Source organism: Homalodisca vitripennis, chromosome 8 (assembly GCF_021130785.1).
Source record: "Homalodisca vitripennis isolate AUS2020 chromosome 8, UT_GWSS_2.1, whole genome shotgun sequence".
In the NCBI taxonomy this organism is placed as follows: Eukaryota; Metazoa; Arthropoda; class Insecta; order Hemiptera; family Cicadellidae; genus Homalodisca; species Homalodisca vitripennis.
In genome coordinates this window covers 58,030,178-58,052,876 of record NC_060214.1, presented here as the reverse complement: position 1 = coordinate 58,052,876, position 22,699 = coordinate 58,030,178, and positions in this window count along the sequence as shown.

The window sequence follows — 22,699 nt, the reverse complement described above, 5'->3', positions numbered from 1 at the left end:
ATCGTAATGTTGAGAATGAAAAATCACGGCCTTTTCCTAATTCATCCACTTGTTTTTTTAAATCATCCAAAACATTCATTTTAGAATTTAACTTCATCCAACACGTTAAGTTTTTTATTTATGGCACGAAACATGTTCTTCCACCGATTCTTCATCATCTACGTTAGAGTCCGTGTCACTACTCTCAATTGTGTTTCCAAGTACTGTACCGGCTTCAACTTTACACGATGCAACAGACCCACTTCCTTTTTCTTTCTAGAGTCATATTATTCCATTTTTTTGCCCGCACGCTACAATCGATATGAAAAGACTTTTTACAACCTATCAGCACGTTGCTGTCAAATTTTCATTGTCAATATTCGCTCTACACACTGCGCAGCAAACCATTTTTCACTCATATATCGACGGAACAAAAAAAAAAATAAATAAAAAATCAGACGAATAATCAATTACAATAAATTAAGTATTCAATTAAAGTACGTTAATTAAAGCGTACATCACTCGCACACAATCAAACACGATGTATCACGCAATCAACAGGCTTACTCGTTATCACAGGGCACAGTCCAAACGTCCTTCTTCTATCCGAGTCTAACTGATAACATTCACAAAGTATTTTTTGTAATAACAAAGACTGCATCACAGACAAGCTCTACGATTCCTCCTAATTCAGCCTCTGGTGTATCTTGTCATTTTACCATGATGATGTCCAGTCTAAAGCTTCTTATTTCGTGCTCTCTCTACTCTTTATATCAACAAATTATTCTAGTTTTTTTCAAAGACGCGTTGTTTAATGATCGGATATGACCTCCTTTTAGCTGATTTAAGAAATTTGTTAAAAAATACTCCAGGAGCTCAAATACATTGCTTTGTTGACTTTTAGAAAATCAATTATTCATTCATCAAATCTATAGCCAAACCAAACTAAGTGTACACAAAATATTTATTTAGATGTAAGCCAGAAGCAAAATTGAGCTATTTACCAAGATGAAACTATATAAATTTTATTATTGGCTGAGCTTTGCGAAACCTTTCCAATAATTGGACTGAAGTATTTCATTTTTGTTTGTTTATCTGAATATATTTCGTGAACGAAACTGATATTTTGAGTTGGAAATGTTATGAGGCCTCATTTCTGTCCTAACCAGGGCAACATAGAGTGTGAATGTGGTGATTGTCATTCCATGGGATTTTTTCTAAGTGTTAGTAATATCAATTTTACATTAGTAATTATTTATAGGTAACCAATGGATGGTGAGAAGAAGATTGCAGGGCAAATAAATTAGTAAACGCACTGTATCCTACCATATGTTATTTATACGTGACTCGACAACACATGTTAGCCTAATGAAATGAAAAATAATTGAAATGTTGCATAAACCTTCGTGAAGCCTGGTACGAAAAAACTAACTATTGGTGTAGTACTGCTTTAATCCTTACATAAACCTGTCTTACGAATATGTAGAGAGGTTCAAGTAAAATATATTCATAATCGAAGTGTATTAAAGATTAAAACATTTTATAATAATAGAAACAATCTACAGCATTTTAATCCTTTATTGAAAAATGAACAGATTTTCACAAGAAAAAAATTTAATGAATTTTTCGATTTAAAAATTTACTGAACTTTTTATTTTGTCGTTTTATATTTTCAGTACTTACTGTTTTGTTTTTTAATGTTGGACTCTTTATCACTCAGTTGTATGTTAGTTCAACGAAGTGAATAGCGTCCAGGTAAAGGGATACGAATTATGAGTATGAAGTAAAACATTATAAACAACCTCGACAGTTATAACTTTTACCTCTATTATGGCTACCAAGTACTCTTATTTAAGAAACAAACCACTTTTGCTATTTACTTTCACAATATTTACTGCTCAGTAAGTGTAATAAATTTACAGTAAAGACACAGTGAATCTTGAACCCCCAAGTATTGGACATCCCAACAAACTAGTGAAAAATCATTAACCAGCGAAAGTTTGCTTGCACCCTCCCTGTGGGCAATATACACTATGGAAATCTTAACACCCTCACGAGCAGTAGATAGATCTGCAAGTTTCACAAAACTCTTTTACATATTCTTTTTGATTAGTTTAACTGCACTTAATTGTCTAGTTTTAATAATTAATTATATTATATTATTTAGGATAGATAGACAAGAGAAAAACTTTCTCAAATGCAAACAAGCAATTCATTAATTTGAACTTAAAGTAACAATCTTATACAACTACTTTTGTTTGTTAAAAGTTTTCTCAAGACTCTTTTTTCTTCCTTCAAATAAAATAAACTAAATTAAAGTTAACTTCTTTGCTTCAGAACTAAAATCGAACTAAGCATTTAACTTTCTTATAACACTGAAATAAAATAAAGATTTTCTCTATTACAAACGAAGCTAAATGAAACCATCTAAAAACTTCCAGAAAATTCTTCGTACCACTTATGTCACAACCTGTTTCTGATGGTACAGACTCAAAGTTCAAACTGTAACTTAGCTATGTTTCACCTCAAAATCTTGGTTTAAATGCTTTACAACTTTATGGATAAAATTTATTTTTGACTATTGAATACTGAATAGCTATTACCCGTAGCCTTGAAGTAATATTAAAATTGAAAAAACTTTACTCTGAACTATACTTGCAACGACATGGACTTTCTTGTAAAACTTCCGTTAATTATAAAGTAAATTGCAATATTCTTATTTCCATTTTGTATAAACAGTGTTATGAATAAGATCAGTCCCAAAAATATGATGGACCAAGTAACGCAGAAATGAAACATGTAGCGTTGTGTAAAACTTCATAATAAAACACGTTGACATAACTTTTATTCACCATGTTTTAAAAAAACAACACAATAACAAATGGTCCGTACGTGATATATGATGTTATATCAGGTACGAATATATCAAAATACTCACATACTTGTATTAAATTAGTTATAATCCACAATGAATGTGTTTACAGCTACAAAGCTACCTCAAAGCTACTTGTTCTTGGTGTTAATTTTAGAGACAGGGTCGAGGAGATGAAGGCCTTCGTAACGATCCACTTATAACTTAGTGTAAATATGCAATGCAGCTCCATCTCTCAAACAATGTTTTGTATGGAGTTTGAGGTTACTGTTGCGTAAAAGTATAATCAGCAAGTACAACAGGACACTTGCTTTTGTAACTTAAACTCAAAACATTGTTTTACACAAAGAAAATGTGTATTTCTATCTTCAATCTTTAGGGCATAATTTTAAGACCTCGGTACTCCCACAAATTTGGAGGCTTTTTTAGTGCCCGACCTCGATAAATTTTTACAGTAAGTAGAAGAGTGATAACATCACGGTCATCTTTTAAAATTATCCTTTGTCCATAATTAATTTCAAACAAAACACGCATTTGTGCTTAATTTATAGATTTTATCTAACGCAGTAAACTAATATACTGAAAAATGTAAATTTTGAAACTATTGATATAATTTACGGTTCTATTAAAATATTTTTCTCAAATGTATATGTGCGGTGTGTGTCCAAAAAGTATCCGACCTTAAAGTCTGGCATGAACTCATATAAACCATATGCTTAGAAGCTTCCCTACTAGAATATTAACTAAATAATTGTTGCTTGAAATCACATGCGGTGTAAGGCCCATCATGGCTTACGTCATTAAAATAGATTGTATAGAAAAATGTCCTAACCCCCCCCCCCCCCCCGTTACAAACGACTCCAAAGACACATATTGAGATATTTACATAGCTTAAAGGAATAAATACATATACATAACCTAAAACTGAAAATCGTGGTTCTTCAGGTTCAAATCTGTTATATTCTAAAAACACTTGATATTTATAATAGATGATCTAATTTGGATTTTCTCTGAAATAATTCTGCTTTGTGTGTATAATACAATGAAATCAATATCACACAGGATATCGTTTAAGGTTTTCGGTTTACACCTCATTGTAAACACAATACAATTCTTGATATATTTACGACCTTGCTACGGAAAGCAAATTTAAACCGAAACTGCCAATAATAAATGTCCGCTTGTGCAATTGATTTCAAAGAGGGCAGAGCTGAATCATCAGTAAAAAACATGATCGAATATTGCCTTCATTTCTCAAGATGCGACGTTCAGTTTCTTGTCTTGAGTCAATAATCTAATTTTTTTGCTATGTGGTATACGAAAATAATTTGCTGTTCGTTGATTAGAGTTATGAACTAATATTCATATCGATATATAAGAGATAAAGTAACGCTTATCACACCACTTCATCACGTGTATGACTACTTATTTTGTAACTGCTATGGCTCGTTGATCTACATTTGCTAACACCAATAATTATGCATAAATTTATTGACCACTGTTTTTTCAATTGGTTAAAAAGCAAAATATTTCATGATTGAAAACTAACACTACTGTTTGTGAACTCACCTTTTCTACAGATAACATTATTCTACACAAGATTTTGAAATTATATCAACAACTAACAAGTCCTTAAATATACGAATACTTTAAAAGGATTTCATCAATCGGAAATGAATTACTCTATAAGGAATTGAGTTGGGTATTCATCAATCCATGAATAATAAAGATTCCAAATGGTCTACACACACGAATATTTTGTATAAGTGGTTGAGGCCCAGTTCTTATTTGAACTCATGAAAAATAAAACTAAAAATATTATATTAGGATAAAACTGTAAAGCATACATATGAAATAGTTCTTTGTTTAATGTTTTATACTGTCAATGATCAGTGGTTTAGTTAAGTTTAAGACACACTTCTGTGATAAACTATAATCTCTAATCTCTGTCCAACAAACTTTCCAGTTTTCGCTAGCATATTGATGTACCCTTTACACATCAGGAGACAGTTTTAAATCAGTTGATTTTACTATCCTTGCTAATAATATTGGATTTTTGTAAGTAACTTTTTTTAGTTGAACTTAATATCATATTTTTAGCCATTCTTGGCTCCAACTGATTTACACATTGTACGTGCCGAATGTTTTCAAACATATACACACACACACATATATTTGTTTTTTGTTTTTCCTAATCCAGAATGAGTAAAAATTAAAAACATTGTATTATTGCTTGTAGTTTGTACGCATTTTTATCAGTAACTTCTTGGAACTTAGAGGAGCTGGCTATATATACTGTATATATATGACTTTTTCATTTATAGTGGATCTAATTTTTAATATGTATTAAATAATTTGTTTCATAAAGGCACTATTACTGTGTGTTATCTTGTGTACCACAACCCTGTAATGTTTTATACGTCACAATGCCCTCTCATCTGTATTCCAGGTAAGGCTAATCTAGTGAACGGCCTGAAAAAATATGTCTAATGTATGTTATTAATCACCCACATTACAGGGTTATCTTTAGCCATTATAATAATGGTTATAGTAGTAGGTTATGTTATATACTTTCTGTCTTAAAACGGCTGTTTATGTATTCTCAATATTTATGTTTACTGTTTTACTTTCTGTAAATCCATTTATCTAAATGATGCTTTGTTTTAAGCTGAATAAAACCATTTCAGATTACCCCAAACTTTAATCCATTTCATAACAAATTTATTCAAAATAATTATACTAATAATATCACAAGGTAATTTTCATATTAATTAAATTGAGTAAGCAATGGAAAGGTTTTTTTACCAGAACGCTTATGCCTAGACTCAAATGAAAAATCATACTGATCACCAATGGAATAACTGGAAAAAAACATTTGAAAACTTTACTGAAGAAATATGCGCTGCTGAGGAAGACAAGTTAAAGCTTCTTATAAACTTTGTCAACGTCAGCATCCATGAAGTGCTATCAGGAGCTGATTCGTATTTTGAAGGCATAATTATCCTCGACAAACTTTTTATAAAACCAACTAATTAGATATACTCTCGTCAACCAGTTGGCTACTAGAAGGCAAGAACCTGGTGAAATTATTGACCAGTATCTGCAGAAACAAAAATATAACTCTGCAAAGTAATGTAAATTTAAGGCAGTCACAGCTGGTGAAAACAAAAAAACTAATATATTCGAGACGCTTTTGTTAGAGAATTAACTTCGAAATCTATCCAGCAAATATTGTTGGAAAACGAAAACATCACACAACCCTAAACCCTCGATGAAGCATATAATCAAGCAGTTACTTTGGAGACGATTGAAAATCAAACTCTTTCTCAAAGCTCAATACGCTGCAGTTTTCTCACTCAATCGTCAACTGAAAAGGTTGGAATCACCGATGATGAATGTGAATCAGTGACTTATTCTTCTTCTCATGAGGTCTCCTCACTCAAGAAGAATTAATGTTATTTCTGTGGACGATCTAGAAAGCCGGCATTTTTCAGCATTTTCAGTGCTGGCTGAATTAAAAAAAGTGGAGGCCTAAAGTCTATAAAAATCCTTCTTTTGAAATAAACTTCTAGGGCATAAGAAAACCCTATGTACCAAATTTATGTCTGTATTTCCATGCTTTTTGCTATAAATCAGTCTCTCAGAAAGAACATCTCCTTTATATATAGATTTAAAATTTTCCATTTAGTTTAGACAGGAACATGTGGGGAACAAGTTATTTGATAATTTTATTGAAAGCAAGTATTAAAACCATCTCTTAAACTGTTCCCAGCACTGGCTTGTGGATGTCTAAAAAAATAATTTATTTCTAGTTTCCGTTTTTTTTTGAACGGTGAGGACAAACTATCTGTACTGTAGTTATTTCATGACTTTCCAAAAAGTATAATTTACAACGAGCAGTATTGTGTATCACATCGAATTTGAAAATAAACGTAAGATATTCTTATGTAGCCCTTTAGAGTTCTTTTATTATTTTACTAAACATTTTTGGATCTGCGATCAGCAGAATTAGGTAAAAAAGACAGCAGGAAAACTATTCCCCTATGATTCTTTCTTTCTTCCTTATTTTTTGGTTTCTGTAAAATATAGCCAAGAGTTGAGTGATCTTCGACTTGTTGAATCATAAGTAAACGGATAGAGTTGCAAGTGAAATATTTAACTATTATCGGAGAAGAGAGATTTACAAGTACCAGAGATAGGGCAGGTGGTGGTGGATTCCATTGAATTTTACATCAGAAGTGATAGGGGGTTTATCATCAGAGGTGGAGTAGGGAAAAATCTATTATTTTCTTTTCTATCCCAACCTTCTTCCAGATGCTATAAAAGTGAAATTTTAATGTATATTAGCCATCTAATATAAGATTTCTAGATTCTGATTTGTACTTTTGTGTTATAATTTTTACTAAATCCTAGCCGCTGTCAAACGTTAATCTCATGGGGGGTGGGGGGGGGGGGGGGTGGGGGGGGGGGGGGGTGGGGGGGGGGGGGGGTGGGGGGGGGGGGGGGTGGGGGGGGGGGGGGGTGGGGGGGGGGGGATAACTTCACCGTACCTTAGGCTGCGGATCTCTAACCGAGAGGTCACTGGTTCGATTCTTGGGAGTTAATAAAAATGTACATGGGTTTTAACCACTAACACTTAAAACACCTTAGTAGACTATAGTCAATTTACAATTACTCTGTTGTATATAAAACCCTCTTTGATTTCCAGGTAATTTTGAGGAGCAGTTTTCGTGACAATTTTCTTATATTTGTTATGATAATAATATTTTTTGAAATTCGAAACAAAAAAGTAAAATACATTCACCTTGAATGATAGGAATCATAATGCTTCAACAGGACTTGTTCTGTAATTTATTATTTATCTTCTATTCAACTTAAAAGTTACTGTGAAGGGGTTCATATTTGGGACCTTCACTTTCATTTTCCATTATTTTCTCTAATGTTTCTCCCCCAGTTTTAACCACCTACTATGGTTGAATATAGGTGTGAGCCATGCAGTACTATCCAAACACACTCAATATAAAATATTAGCCCATTCATAAACATTTTGTATCCCAATTAATCGTGAAGCCTGAATAGAATAGACTTAAGATTAAAACAACATTTCTCTACGTTTGTGCGTAGATGAAGAAATTGTTACACAAGACACTTCATCAAGACCACCTTCAAAGGTCTGTGTTTACCTCCAAAGGGACTTAATTAAAAATAAGAAAGCTTTGAAGAACCGTGCAATCTGTTCCAGCCTTTTGAAGAGAATTCTAAATTAAACCCTAAATTTAAACATGATCGTGTATTTTAAAAACTTATGCAGCATTAAATTCTAAAACCTTAAATTAGTATGAGATTATTACCGTGTAGAAACTTCCATAAACCATTAATGAAGACTCAGTTATCTAAGCGGATAGCCACATAATGCTAATCAACTAGTTAAGGCTATTTATACATTATCAATTTGAGATTTTTATAGAAACAAGTTCTTTAACTTAAAACTTTATAAAATTTACAAACAAATTTCGTCACGTTCCATCCACTAATTACTTGCAATCAGCACAAGATTAACAAATAAACCGTAAAAAGACATAGAACTCAAATGCAGAACTCCAAACACGAGTCGAAGTGAAAATTGCGTCAAAGTGTTGAGAATGCTGTTGACAGTTAATCTAGTGGAAATATTCATGCAACTAAGTTAAGAAGAGCTTTGGGTCGAAACCAAAGTTTCGAATTCAGATGTCTATATTTAAACGTATATATTGTTTGTTTAACTCACGAGTGAGAAAACTTAAACATAATTGAGATGTTAACAATTCTCAGCATAAGTTACGATAAAACAAAACTATAATTTTCTGTGGCTGTAGCAAAGCATATCACTACAGAGGCTGGGAAACTTCTATTTTTGTCTCTGACTGTCTGTCTACACGATATGTCTAAAACGAAATTACCTACATAAGTTAAATTATGAATAAGGCTTGATTCTACGAGTATGCGAGCAAGATTATGTTATATGATGGTGCATGCAACTAAATTGGATTTGGCTGAGCGTTATCATATACATTTACATAGTTCTTATGGGTAACCATGATGGCAACGAGAAATTGGATAATCAATAAATTAGTAAGAAGCAAACTGCGTACAATCATGTGTGTTTTAACTATGTGACATAATTATTCATAAATAAGATATTGAAAAGTCAAACGACAAAATTTAATTTTAGCGCACTCTAGCACACCGAAACATTTATTATTTTATCTTTGCTATGAATCCTAACTTTCTAGATTAAAATTTGAATGTATCATGTGTAAAGATATCTGAAGAAGATTATTTATCCTTACATTTGAAATTTTGAAAGAATCTCTATTCCAACAATACACAAGAAAGTTTTATATGTCCAACTATGAAATTTCGTTCAGGGTTTTTTTTGAGTCAATGTATGGTTTTCTATATGACAGTCCATCTGCGTGCAGGACGTTTCCAGAATTAAATGTGTTATAGATTAGAAATTTTTTACGCATCTCCAGTGAAGCATGTTACAAGATACGATTTGCGGTCGAACGTGATTATATAAACCGATTCCCTAAACAAGAAACACGACTATATATAGTGCTAGTGTATACATTTTAATAAAATCACTATATTAAAATCCCTGCAACCAAAAACAATCTTGTAAAGTGATGTGTGTGAGTGGTGTTGATTGAGTTGTTGACCGGAACTTCATATCTTTTAAATGTCACAGTCTAGACAATTGTGACATGAAGTTTATCCAATAAAAATAAATTAAATTAAATTCATTAATAACAACAAAATTTAATTGGGGGAAATCTATGTATTTAATTAACTTCTATAAACTCTTTAAACTAGTTCAGTAGTCCTTAAACGTGTCTATGCAGCTAACATTGCGCCTTCATTATAGATCTGGCATATTCTATACTTTAAAATAAGACAAAATGCATTGAAATAAGTAAGGCGTTACTGATAACTGACTTATGCGACCAAACCAAAGAAGCGAATACGATAACAGAGCCAAATAGTAATAAATAAATAAAAAATATTAGACTCCTGTCAGGAGATCGTCCCATTATTGACTCCTTAAAATCTGTGTTCTACAGACAAAGCCTGGTCTTCTTTAAGGACCTGTCAAGGCTTTAAAATCGTGTCTTTATCAGTTCATCTGTCCGTCTGTGCTACCATATGGGCGATAGTACAAAGGTACCTCTTGATACAAATGTCATAAAGACAGGAAGAACTTCTCCTCTTAGTAAAAGGAAGAATCATGTTAACTTGGAGGTCAAAAGTCTTTCTATTTGTCTGCCCATCTGTGCCATAACATTTGATGGAACGGTTCACAAATAGGCTTTGCTGAAGTTATAAGCGAAATTTCAAGTCCATATATTATTTCACTCTCAAGATTTCCTGCAGACAAACAGACGATCAGACAGAAAATAAATGTTTTAAACTCTCAGGAAGACACAAGAAGAAATCTACCAGCCTACTGTATGATAAGTCTTCATTAACGCTCTGTCAAATCCTATGGATAGAATTGCATCTTACTCAAAGTAGTTCTTGTCTATGTAGAAAATTAATACATTTTTTTCCAGAACCATTAGTGATAGCTAAGCAAATTATACACACTTTAAATTTCTTCATTCAACCTTAGCTACTATCTTTGCTAACATCGGCCAAATTTCATATAGAGACATGCACCATCGTGAAACTATCTTTATCTATATATAAACATACAAATAAACAGATAGAAGAGAGTATCGAAGGACGCAATTGAATATTCGTCATATTCAAACGACCAATAACCAAATTTCAAAAAATATTATATGCTAAAATTATTTATTTTATAATTTTCTCGTTGCCCTTTTGGTTATCCATACGACTAAAGTAAAAAGGTTTGCCAACGCTCGAAGGAACATGAACCATGATCAAAATCGATGTTTTCATATATAAATAAAGCGTCATGCAAACTATAAAGCCTATAGATCACTTCTTTATTAAGATATCGTGTGAGCAGACAGACAGATACAAAGTTTATCAAGCGCTCCAGTGACCGCCTTCGCTAACGCTCTGCAAATAATATTTATTGTTTTTTTTTCTTATTTTAAAGCTTTCAGCATTTCGCTAATTTTTCTAAAGTGTATCATGTATTGCTATTGCATATAATATAGACAGCACAGTGAAAAAGCTTTTCCTTGAAACTTCAACTGTGGGAGACAAACCAAACCTAGATTTTTATTCCCTTTCCCACTTTTATCCAGAAACGGTTGTCTGTTAAGCCGTTAACACTCCAAACAGAACCTAACACAAATACATCGTCTCTGCTCCGTAAGCCTCTTATCATGAGTAACACATATTTTTCTGAGAAAATATCTGAATTTATTTGTATCAAGTCAGATTTTGTAATAACTTTATTATTAGAGAACCTAATGTTTGAAATGTTCATATATGGGTTTCAAGTACTTGCTCCTTAGCTTTTGAAAACTAGACTAAGGGGATATTTAAATATAAACTTTCCTCAATGAAAGAGTGGGGCGTTCATATTCATTACATCTTCAGAAAATGAAAAATTCTCAATAGAAAGTGACGCTTGACAGCTCATGTAGTACATAAGTCATCAATACCAACACTATTTATATACAACTAGCTGTTTCCCGCGGCTTCACACGCTTTTCTTAAGCTTTACCCGTGTATGATCACTTCTGGGCCCACTGAATTATATTATATTATTTCCAACGTTGATGTAGAATTTACCTTGTTGTCACGATCAAGAAAATCTGTGGAAATTGTATGTTTATAGCCATTGTTCACGTACATGTACATTATTGTAGTGTTCTAGCACTCAAGCTTTAAGTTCAACCATAAATTTATTTTAAAGACAAATATACATCAAAACATTGAGCCTTCAAATGGTGTTTGGTTATTTAATATACGTAACTGTATCGTAATTGCAGTTTATTATGCGCAGGCGCTTTGATAACTTTTATATTTTTGCAGCACCGACAGGTGGTGACTTACATCAATGGGCATAGCACACAAACCTTTTACGTGGAAAAATACATATACATACAAATTTTCAAAATGATTGGTCAAATAGTTTCTGAGTCTATAAAGGACATACACACAAACATTCATTTATATATACATAATGTATATATATATATATATATAATATATATATATATATATATATATATATATATATATAGATTTCAGAAACTATGTTCATAGTGAAATATCATGGGTATGGTCTATTATGTAACTTTATAGCTGTTTATAGCTTTGTTTTAGGTTCATTTTTTCTAAAGAACCTGGAAACCATTATGTATTTTTATTTATTTTATAAAACTAAATAAAATTAGTAATACATTAGATATCTTAGATTCTTATATTTATTATAGTACCACACTTTACCAGTCCTTCCACTTTTTAACAAAATAACTTTTATTTAGTAGTCATACTTTTTTACGGTTTTTACGGTAGTAGTCATAATTCTGATACCATAATTATCTGTACATTCGTTTGAAAAAATTAATGTATTACATATATATTTATAGTAAAAATGTATTATTTACTGTACGTTTAAAGGATGCAAAACGTGAAAGAATAGTCTAACATCTGAGGAAAATCTACCGCCAGTCCCAAGTACCCTCTCACGTGACCCCCTCTAATGAGGGAAATTCTCAAAACCATAAACACAAATACCTTAAGGGCATAATGTAAAACGTTTAAACAGTGGAAAAGTGTGACCTGTCCTTCCTTAGCCTACCATTATTCGACTTATTTTATTTCAGTAATAAATATCAAATTGATATCTGTTACATTTGCGCCACCCCAACATCTAATGTCATAATGTAACTTTTTACATTCGTGTAATAAATTATTATGAGAACATTATAGGACATATACTTCTCAAATAGTAAAATGTTCTTAAAGAAGGCAACACATATTTATTTATGTGTGGTTTATACTCCACCAGCAACAATTTATATCTATATAAATACCAAAACATTTAATGCTGTTTACATGTTCTTTGTATAAAAGTACTATCTAGATATCAAGTGCATTATTTTAAACACAATGTTCAATTCAAAACTTCAACTTCCAATGCGAATTAACAAATTTCCGGAAAATCCAGACATTGTGAGTTAATATGTAGATTGGTGACATCCGGTGTTACGGACTCCGGCAATTTATGCAAAGGTTTTTAACATCCGGGAAACTGAGCGTTAACAGTGAAAGCGATAAAATTTTATCGGAGTTTCTCTCTAAGTACTTTTCAGGTTTTAATTACTGTTTTAAAAGATTTACATTATTTTGTGTTTGCTCTAAAATCCAAATTTTAAGAGATTTCCAGTCTAAAACTTTTTTATCTGATATAAACATTTGATACTTCAAATTTGTTTAATGTGTCTTTTCTTTAACTTAACGGTTCACTAAGCGAGAGGTCACCGGTTTGATTCCTGGAAGGTTATACAGGTATGTAAGAGGGTTTTGATTATTTTGTGGACTATGATAAATAAACAATTCCTCTTGTTTATATAGTACCACCGTAAAATTTTCAATTTCCAAAAGAACATTCGTGAATTTTATTACATTTTTGGAAATTTCGAACAAATACGTAAACCACCTTACCAAGAATATTAAAAAGGATAAAGTTTTAACTGCATTTGTGTAATAATTGATTTGGTTTTGGAAATTCATTTATCTTCTATTTACCTTTAAAGTACCCTGGATAGGCACGTATTTGGGGCCCATTACTTTAGCTTTCGATTATTTTCAATAATTTCCCTGATTTTATTTAAAGTAAAGTTATATGGATAAATATGTTTGTGCAATACACGGTTGCGAATATTTCACATAGTGCAATATGAAGCGATTCATCAACATTTTGTGACCCAAATTAAGGTGGAGTATAAAAAGTATCACCACAACTTTAACACATTTTTACACAAGTTGCTTTAAAGGAACGTATTGATTAAAAATATTAACCCTTTGAAGAATTGTGAGATGTATTTAGCTCTTTTGAGGATAGTTCTAAATTAATCCATAAATATACACATTATCGTATATTATAATCATATCTAGGATTAAACCATAAAATATTAAATGACCTTTAGGTTTCTACTTTATATAAATATCCAATTAATTATCAGTACTAATAAATTCAGGTAACTAAGCTGATAGTAATTCTATACTACTAAATAATATCATTTACAAATTATCAATTTTCAATATTTTAACAAACACTTTGAAGTTTTAATGAAAAACTAAAAGAGTTATTGTAACTAATTTACTAATTATTTTTTGACAGCACAAGATTGATAAATGAAAGTTAATATGACGTAGATATCAAGTACAGAAAGGTCACCACGAGTTAAAGTAAAAAAAATGTCTAAAGTGTTGAGAATGCCGACAGCTAATCTACGGGCAATATTAATGCACCAAAATTCGTAAGAGCTTTGGTTCGAAACCAAAGTTTCAAATTGAAATTTCTCGGTTTAAACGTATTTACTTAGGGGCTAAACAATGTTTTTATTTTATGGTTTATATCTTATTAATTATCAAGTACAAATTATTTAGAACATATATACTAATCACTAACTAACTAACCAACTTTAAGTAACCCAAGTAGCCTCTTTATTATTACAGAACTATTAATAAAAGTTAGGTCAGAGTGGTAAATTCAATTTTAAAATTGCTACCTATTAAGTTATTTAAACTATTATATCTTACAAATCACTAATTTTCCAAGAATTTTATGGAAGTAATTGTAAATTGTTGTTAATTGTAACTATAACAACACATCCAAAGGGGCTTAAACGTTGAAATCGGATAAAATATAATTGACTGCTAGTTTTGTCTGACCATGCACGTTTAAATTTCTTTACGATAAGGTAACAATTTGGCAATGAAACAAAATAACAGATATAATATTATGTTGAACGCAATATATATGTACACTGTGTATGTACATAGTAATTCTTAATAGAAATGACACTTAATACATTTTCCTCTTGTTTAAATGAAGGATCCTACTTATTTTGATGTTAAAGGTTGAAAGAGCAGAATTTCTACCTGTCTGCTCATCTGTGCAATAACATCATCGAACGGTCGTAGAGATATGCAATTTGGTACTTGTGTTCCTCTTCACTAATAATGAATTTTACACCACAATTTCAGTAAGAGGAACAAGAAGAGCTATTGGAGGAACTGCCAATGCTTTCTTCAATCATTATTCAAAACTTGATTGCAAGGCTTTATTCAATGAGGAACAACCGAATGTCAATGGAGCAACATATGAATCAATAATGTGCAATACGTGCATTTCTTTTACCTGACCTATAAAAACTAGTTGTCTACAAAACTTCGTTAAAAAACATGCCAATAATCTAACTCTGTGCGTAATACCTGAGAGAGAGAGGAAAGCTGTTTGATTTTCATTGTATTTTTAAAAAACGACATGATATTTATTGCAGTTGCCTCAGTAAATGATTCAGATGCCATTATCAGTTGTTCCCTACTTTTGAAGTAACTGCTTTCTTTTTGCCGGCTATGGATGTATGTTTAATGGATTAAAAACTAATTGATTAGATCGTTTCTATCAAACAAAGCCGTAATTTAATTTAATCCTCGAAGAAAATTAGTCTTTCTATTGATTATAACTATAACCTATACTCAATTATATTGGGGCCTACCTTACATTCACTTAAATTAAATTAAATTAAATTTAACAATCCCATACGATAAAAAACATAAGAACAACGAGACATGGAACAACAATAGATGATTTTATTCCACAATTCCTATTTCTTATTTCAATTATCTTAAACCCATAATTTTATTTTTACAATGTAGATGAAGTAATAATTTCAGAAATATAACACTGTAGTGAAAACGATACTGACCAAATTATAAAAAATAAAATGTACGAAAAGAATGAAAATGTTCAAATATTTGTTACTCTAATATTTAGAAGTTAGTAATTTATACTGTAATACAAAAAATGTATAACAATAAATATAATTAAAATTAATAGTAAGCTGTTTTATGTCCAATAATTTAGTGTCTCATATTATTTTAAAGTATGCAAAATATCCATTTAATAATTAGGAAACGTACTTTTTTAATATATATATTCACAGCTAGTTATAAGAAGTGGTCACTTTTGTCGGTCAACCTTGCGACTGTCTTCCATTTTTTATGAGATTTATATAGTAGTTCAAGCCTTTTTTATGTAAACGGCTAGTGACTTTACTTCGTGACAAGGTAGGAGTAGGCCATACCACGTGTTATGTAACAGGCCTCGGTGGAGTTGGATGCAAAATGTCATTATATAATTTCACTCTCGAGATGGTCAGCGGAAGAGCAGATGGTCAGGCAGAAAATAAATGTGTACAGCCTCCAGACATACAGAGGATAAAATATATTAACCTTCTGAGTAACAGTCTTCAACGACGGTCAGTTAAATTCCATCCATAATCATGCACCTTCATAAAACTAAATCTTGTTTATATTGAAATGAAGTATCATGAAATCTTTTAAATTTACAGATGAATTGTTCTTGAGATATCTGCGCATGAGATATTTGGTTATGCAAGGACTCAGCCAAATCGCATAACGGGACATCCCCATCATCCCTTCATCAAACACGGCGTTGCCTGTGTCTAAATTATATCACATGCTAAATTTCAAATACATAATTCAATTAATTTTTGAGATATGGATTTGTCAGGAGAAAAAACAAAATGGCAGATATATAGAGACCAAAATTATATTTTATATGAGACATAATTTTAGTTTCTTCCTTTCATTTAATAGTGCCAACTTAAAAAAGTATTTCTAATTTTAATCAACAATAAGAAATTACCTCAACACTCAGAAAGTGACGCATATAGGTAAAAGCTTGACTGTCTATTACAACTAATAAGTACTACTGTACAAAATACAATTGCTTTAAAGTTTTATACATTTCAACCCAATATATTTCATTCATTTAAAATTGTTCATATTTAAGAAAAAGTTTGTTTTCAAATAGAATCTTAATATAGATTTTATGTTCATTGATGAGCATAGTCAAGCCAACGTAAACCTATTCTTAACAATTATAACTCTCATTTCTGACAACTTTGGGTGAAACCTTAAGGAATTAAGGTTATTGTACAAGAAGAGACGTTCAAAGAAAGTTGTTAATTAAGGAAAATTATGGCCTGTGAAAAAACTCGTGAATTAAGTAAGTGTCGTGGGAGGGACATAATTTAAAACTTAGTGCTGATGTTTTATGTAAAGAAGTTTTACCCTTCTGAACCTATGTAAATTTATGACTACATTTTCTTGACATAACTGAACACTATCACTTTAAACAACAGCAAATTCTACACCACTTATTTGGCCTCTGAAAAAAGTCGCTTTTTCCTCAAATACCACTTGGATAATGACCACCTCTAATCTCTGTGAGAAAAGACCACTAATGCCGCAGCAATCACCTTAACCCAATAATTGGATCACCTCTCCTTGAGTTCCACCCAGGGCCGTAGTTAGGTGAATGAGAGCCCTGCGGCTATTACTAGTAAGTAGAATTCACCTTAGAAGGGCTCTATCTCTGAAATGTGCATGCAACAACAATTTGGTTATTATTACCTCAGCACTTGCAAAGTCAAGAATCAAGAATAATTTGTTTTCCTCAAATGTAGGTATAAACAATACATTGCTTATAATAAATCCATTCTAAGCCAAAAATTAACCCACACAAAGGGAAAACAATAGGGCTTCAAAGGTAAGCCTGTTATGAGGTTCCTTCATATTTAATAGCATAACCTGCTGTCATCAGAATTAAATAATGGTACTATACTCTTTAGATATAATCAGTGCAGTCTTAAATAACAATTTGTCTTTGTAAAACTCAAACTAGACACAAATAGATAAATACAATTTACAAAACAATACAATACAGTCTCTCACTAAAGGGGCTGGACAAATTTCGTTTCTGTCTGTCTGTATATCTCTATGTTTATACGCTTAAAGGCTTCCAGGAAGCTTCATCTCCATATAGGGAACCTCTGAGTTCGCCGATGCAGTGTGCTACTACATCGGACTTTATTGAGAGTTAGCAAATATTTTTACATTAATCTTATGTGTATCAATGATGGTAAGAAGTAAATATATATATGTAAAACCATTTAGTAAAATCACATGATATTTTACATGTGATATTTGATAGATTGGTAGATAATATTTTCGTTACATTCTAAGAGGTCTTTTGATACTCCTTTGCATCATTTTATTTGTATAGGTTAGATAGAGTTCGATGATGGCCCATGTTGGGAATTTGCTGAGCGTGCGTTACCAAAGTATATAACTCGATGTGAGAGCTTGAGAATGAGTTGAGCGATCAACTTATTAAATTGTTACGCGACAAGTGGCGAGCGTACACCGAACTTATTTGTAAATAATTAATATTGAGTCATAGGTATTCTATATACAAGCGTGTTTACTCAATACAGCAAATATGTTTTTGCTATTTTGAATACTTTTTTACTGTGTTTAAATATTATATTAAATTGCAAATGAACTTACTAATACTGTTTAAATGTGGAAAACAAATGTTAATTATTATGTAAGAGAAGGCAAATCTGATTTTATAAAGTTGTTGAATATTCATAGGTATCCACTTTAGATAATTATTCTTAAAAGCTGCTAGTGATCTTGTAACTCATGTGAGAAAATCACTTAAATTAATTAATGAAGTGCCATTATCATAGTTTAAAAATAATTTCTGAATTATATTAAATTTGAAAGGATGAATTAGTTTAGAAATATATACAAACGTATTAATATTATTATAAAAAATAGAAACAAATCTCCTTTAAGTCTTATTCTATCCGTCTTAATCTATGGGCCGAAGATTTTATCAATTAGAATAAGGGGGAGAGTCAATGTATTACAAGGTCGGTGGTATTGATACCAACCGTTGGCAATTCAGATCGAAGATCACTAAATTCTCAATCAACTGTAAGTTTTTTCTTTAATGTTCAGTCCAAATTTGACGGATTTCAATTGGTATTGTAGCGAACATTTACAATGGTGTCTCAGAAATAACAGAATCTTAACTTTTAAAACCATAGAATCTGAGCTCTTCGTCGTGTAAGCAGGAGATTATAAATCTATAAAGGTTACGTTTTTTCGTTGGCAAACATCCGTTATCACGTATTGATGTTAAGCACGAAGGTAGATTATGCAGGATTCAATAGATGGTAAAAAAATCTCTAAACCACACATTCAACTGCAAGCAACATGCTGAGTCCTTAAACCACGAAATATATTACAAGTAATTTATTTTTACTAAGACCGTAAACCACAAACAACTAAGTTAATAAGATACTCAGTTTTTAGTTTTTGGAGATACTATGATATAACTTTAAATGTTTTTTTTACTACTTAGAGTATAAAACACACTTCTTTTAATGATAGTCATTAACAATTCTAGATGAATTCTCTTAATTCTTAATATTATAATTGTAATTATACATTTGTAATTATTACATTATTATATTACACATATAATTACATTTATATATATACATAATTATACAATATAATTAATATACTTATATAATATAATTTATGTAATATTTATATATATAATATATATATATATTAAATATATTACATAAATTATATTATATAATACTCGTATATTAATTATATTGTACCGATTGTATTAAATTATAATTCTGGGTTAACTGGATTACCGGTGGAAGGAGTAGGCCCAGAAGAATGATAAGTACTGGACTGTACAAAAGAGGCTGCTATCGGCGAGGCGCGCATCGCAGATGGCAGTGTTTGATAACGAAATTGAGAGGTGGGGTGAGGTAGACGTGCCGTACTCAGTGCTTAGAGTTAATCGTCTGATAGTGCATAGAGTAAATATTTTGCTAATCATCATCGAACCTGCGGGTAAGTGAACTTTTTAACTACAGTCCAGTCAATATACATTCTTAGTTGTTTTGGAATAATTTTTGGGAAAGAAATATTGTAAAAATTAAATTTAATGGGAATTTAAGAACTTGTCCTTTTGATCTGTGCAATATAAAACTTGTTGGTGCAGTGAGCACATGTATATAAAATTTTATGTAAAAATACTAAAATAGTTTTGTGGTTGTTACAGATGCTTTGAGCAATTTTTGATTTTAAATCTCTAACACTGAAGAATAATTTTTAAAGTAAAGTAAAGAAAATTAGTAACAAAATAAAAACTTAATTTTGAAGATAAATTAAAGTGAAGGATTGCCAATCAGATTAGAGTTTGAAATTTTGAAAATTGAATAAAAGACAAGCTGTAAGAACTTTGTACTTTTTTTGGAAGTGAAGAATATATAACAAGTTTGAATTTAAAATTCATCAAGAAGTTTTTATTTTAATTTTAATTCCAATTATTATTTTTAAGAATAAGTTCTATTTTTGTTTGAACTTTATTTATTTCAGAAGATTTACTTTTATTTTTAAACCTTCACAAAAGTTTATTTTAAATTTCAAAGCTATCCCCTCATGTGCCAGTAAAACGGTACAATATTAATTACATATAATATACATTACATTATTATATTATACATATAATTTAATTTTACTATTACAATGAGTTTTAAATGAATATTTATCAATATTCTTAAACCTTTAAATAATTATGATGAAAAGGTACTATGATTCACACAGTTTTCCAAATCCGCTGACTCAGGCTCAGTTACGTACAATAAATAATAATATGTTCCAAAGAACAACAGAGGACATGTCAAAAAATTAAATTGTTTAGAACAACTACACTGGGGAATTTGCTGCAATTTTAAGCAACGCCACGAAGAAATGAAAGAATAATGTAAAAGTTCCTTATATTTTATGTTAAAGTACGAAAGTTAGTGTTAGAAGAGGTTAGGTAAAAAATATTTCTTGTAATAAAATCTAGTGCCCTGATGCACCCTAGGTACACTCTTACACCACTTTTCCAGAACCAAGACACGGCAATGGTTGTAACAATCCATCACGGTCTGTTACGACATTTAGACACTAAACGCCGTGTTTTACACAAACAGTCGCTGCCTTTCCCGACTTTTACTTTTACAGCCTCGAGTCTCAGCGTTGGAATTTGCAGGAAACAGAATTTTTTGCATAGTAAAAATAATCTCTTGCAAATTCTCTCTTGCAAACTATAATGTGAGGAATATTAAAGCAATCTTCTAAATTACTAAATGACTTATAAGTGCTTTTACTGACTGATTTTGAAAATTGCGTTTGAAACTGCGGTAAGAGATAGTATCATTCTAAATTTCTTTATATTTTATAGTCTCAAAGCACATAATAATCTTGATAGCAACAAAACTCCTTATTTAATCTTTTCTGGAATGTTCTCTTTAACACAGAGTTAATCCGGATAGGAAAGTTTTAGAAAAAATAAATACTTTTAACTGTACGTTTTAGTAAATATTTAGCTGATAGCTAGAAGTTTTCCTTAAAATCTAAAGATATTATTGATAACAATTGACATAACATGCCGTATGCCATAATATGCTTCCTTCCGTCTCTAAACTACGTAGAGCCCCATCGTTTATTATATTGTAAGTGTGTTAACTTACAATCCTGAAAAGATTCATTGACACTGGCCTTTAATAGCTCAATTATTACTGAAATCATTTGAGATATTCAATAAAATATTATCGAGTATTGGAAAAAATTTGAGTAATTACTCGGGAACTTATAAATACTGTTTCACTCTCTGAGCTCGGGATTCCAAAACAATCCATTACATTTATATCTAAAATAAATCAGGATATTGGTATATCGCTCATTTCTGGAGTGTTTAGAATGTCATTTAAACAGAATATAAGCTACCGTTGGTGGTGGATGTTTTTAACATAGAATTTTTTACGAAGCCACGTATAAATTCATACGGAATAATTTCAGAAACCTCAGTTAATTCCAAACAACTTTTAAGAATACAGTAATAAGCTACGTTTAGATCACTTAAATAATCAGTTTTATTTGAGAAAAATAAATGGAAAAAAATCGGAATATATGGTATTAATAAAACCCATCTCAGTTGAATTTTGACACATCTCAGGTCTGAGTATGTATATATTTTCTTGATCGTGAACACGGGGCACAATTACTTAAGCTCAAAAATTCTATGAGCAGAATAAATTAAAATGGCAATAAATATAAATGTTTTTCTCATATTTCCTTAATGAGGGAAACAAGGCAAACTCAACAGCTGAGTCGGAAATACAATTTATCCATATACATGCAATGCGTACGATAGTGGGAGTGGGTTCGAGGCGGCGGGAAACTGCTAGTAATAAATAATAACATTTGGTGTCCAGTAAAATTCTGTATATATGAGACTACACAGGTTAACACAATTTTCGCCACATATTATTTGGCTTGTCACCTTTTATAAGGGGTTCTAGAATTTGATGGGTAAAAAACCACAGTATAAACATTCATTCACAGCAAACAAATATCCTGGAATTTCAGTAACAAACTTTCTTTACGGTCACACACTTTCCCAGTAACAACTGGTCAAACCACACAATTTACCAAACAGTCTTGTTTGATCTTTTTGCGACGCACTGAATGAAGAAGGGAAGATGACCTAGTGGTGTGCTGCCTTGCCACACAACGGTAGCCGTTAGTTCCGTCCCTAATATGCCATTACATTTACCCGTTAGCGTGGTAAACCATTAGTTTCTGTTAGTAACAGTAATAACGTGCCAATTACACCTAACTGGAGTAGCTTTCTTGTTAATCCTCTTCGTGATAAGAAAGCCGGTTAGTTAGTCTGACCAAGATTTTCTACAAATA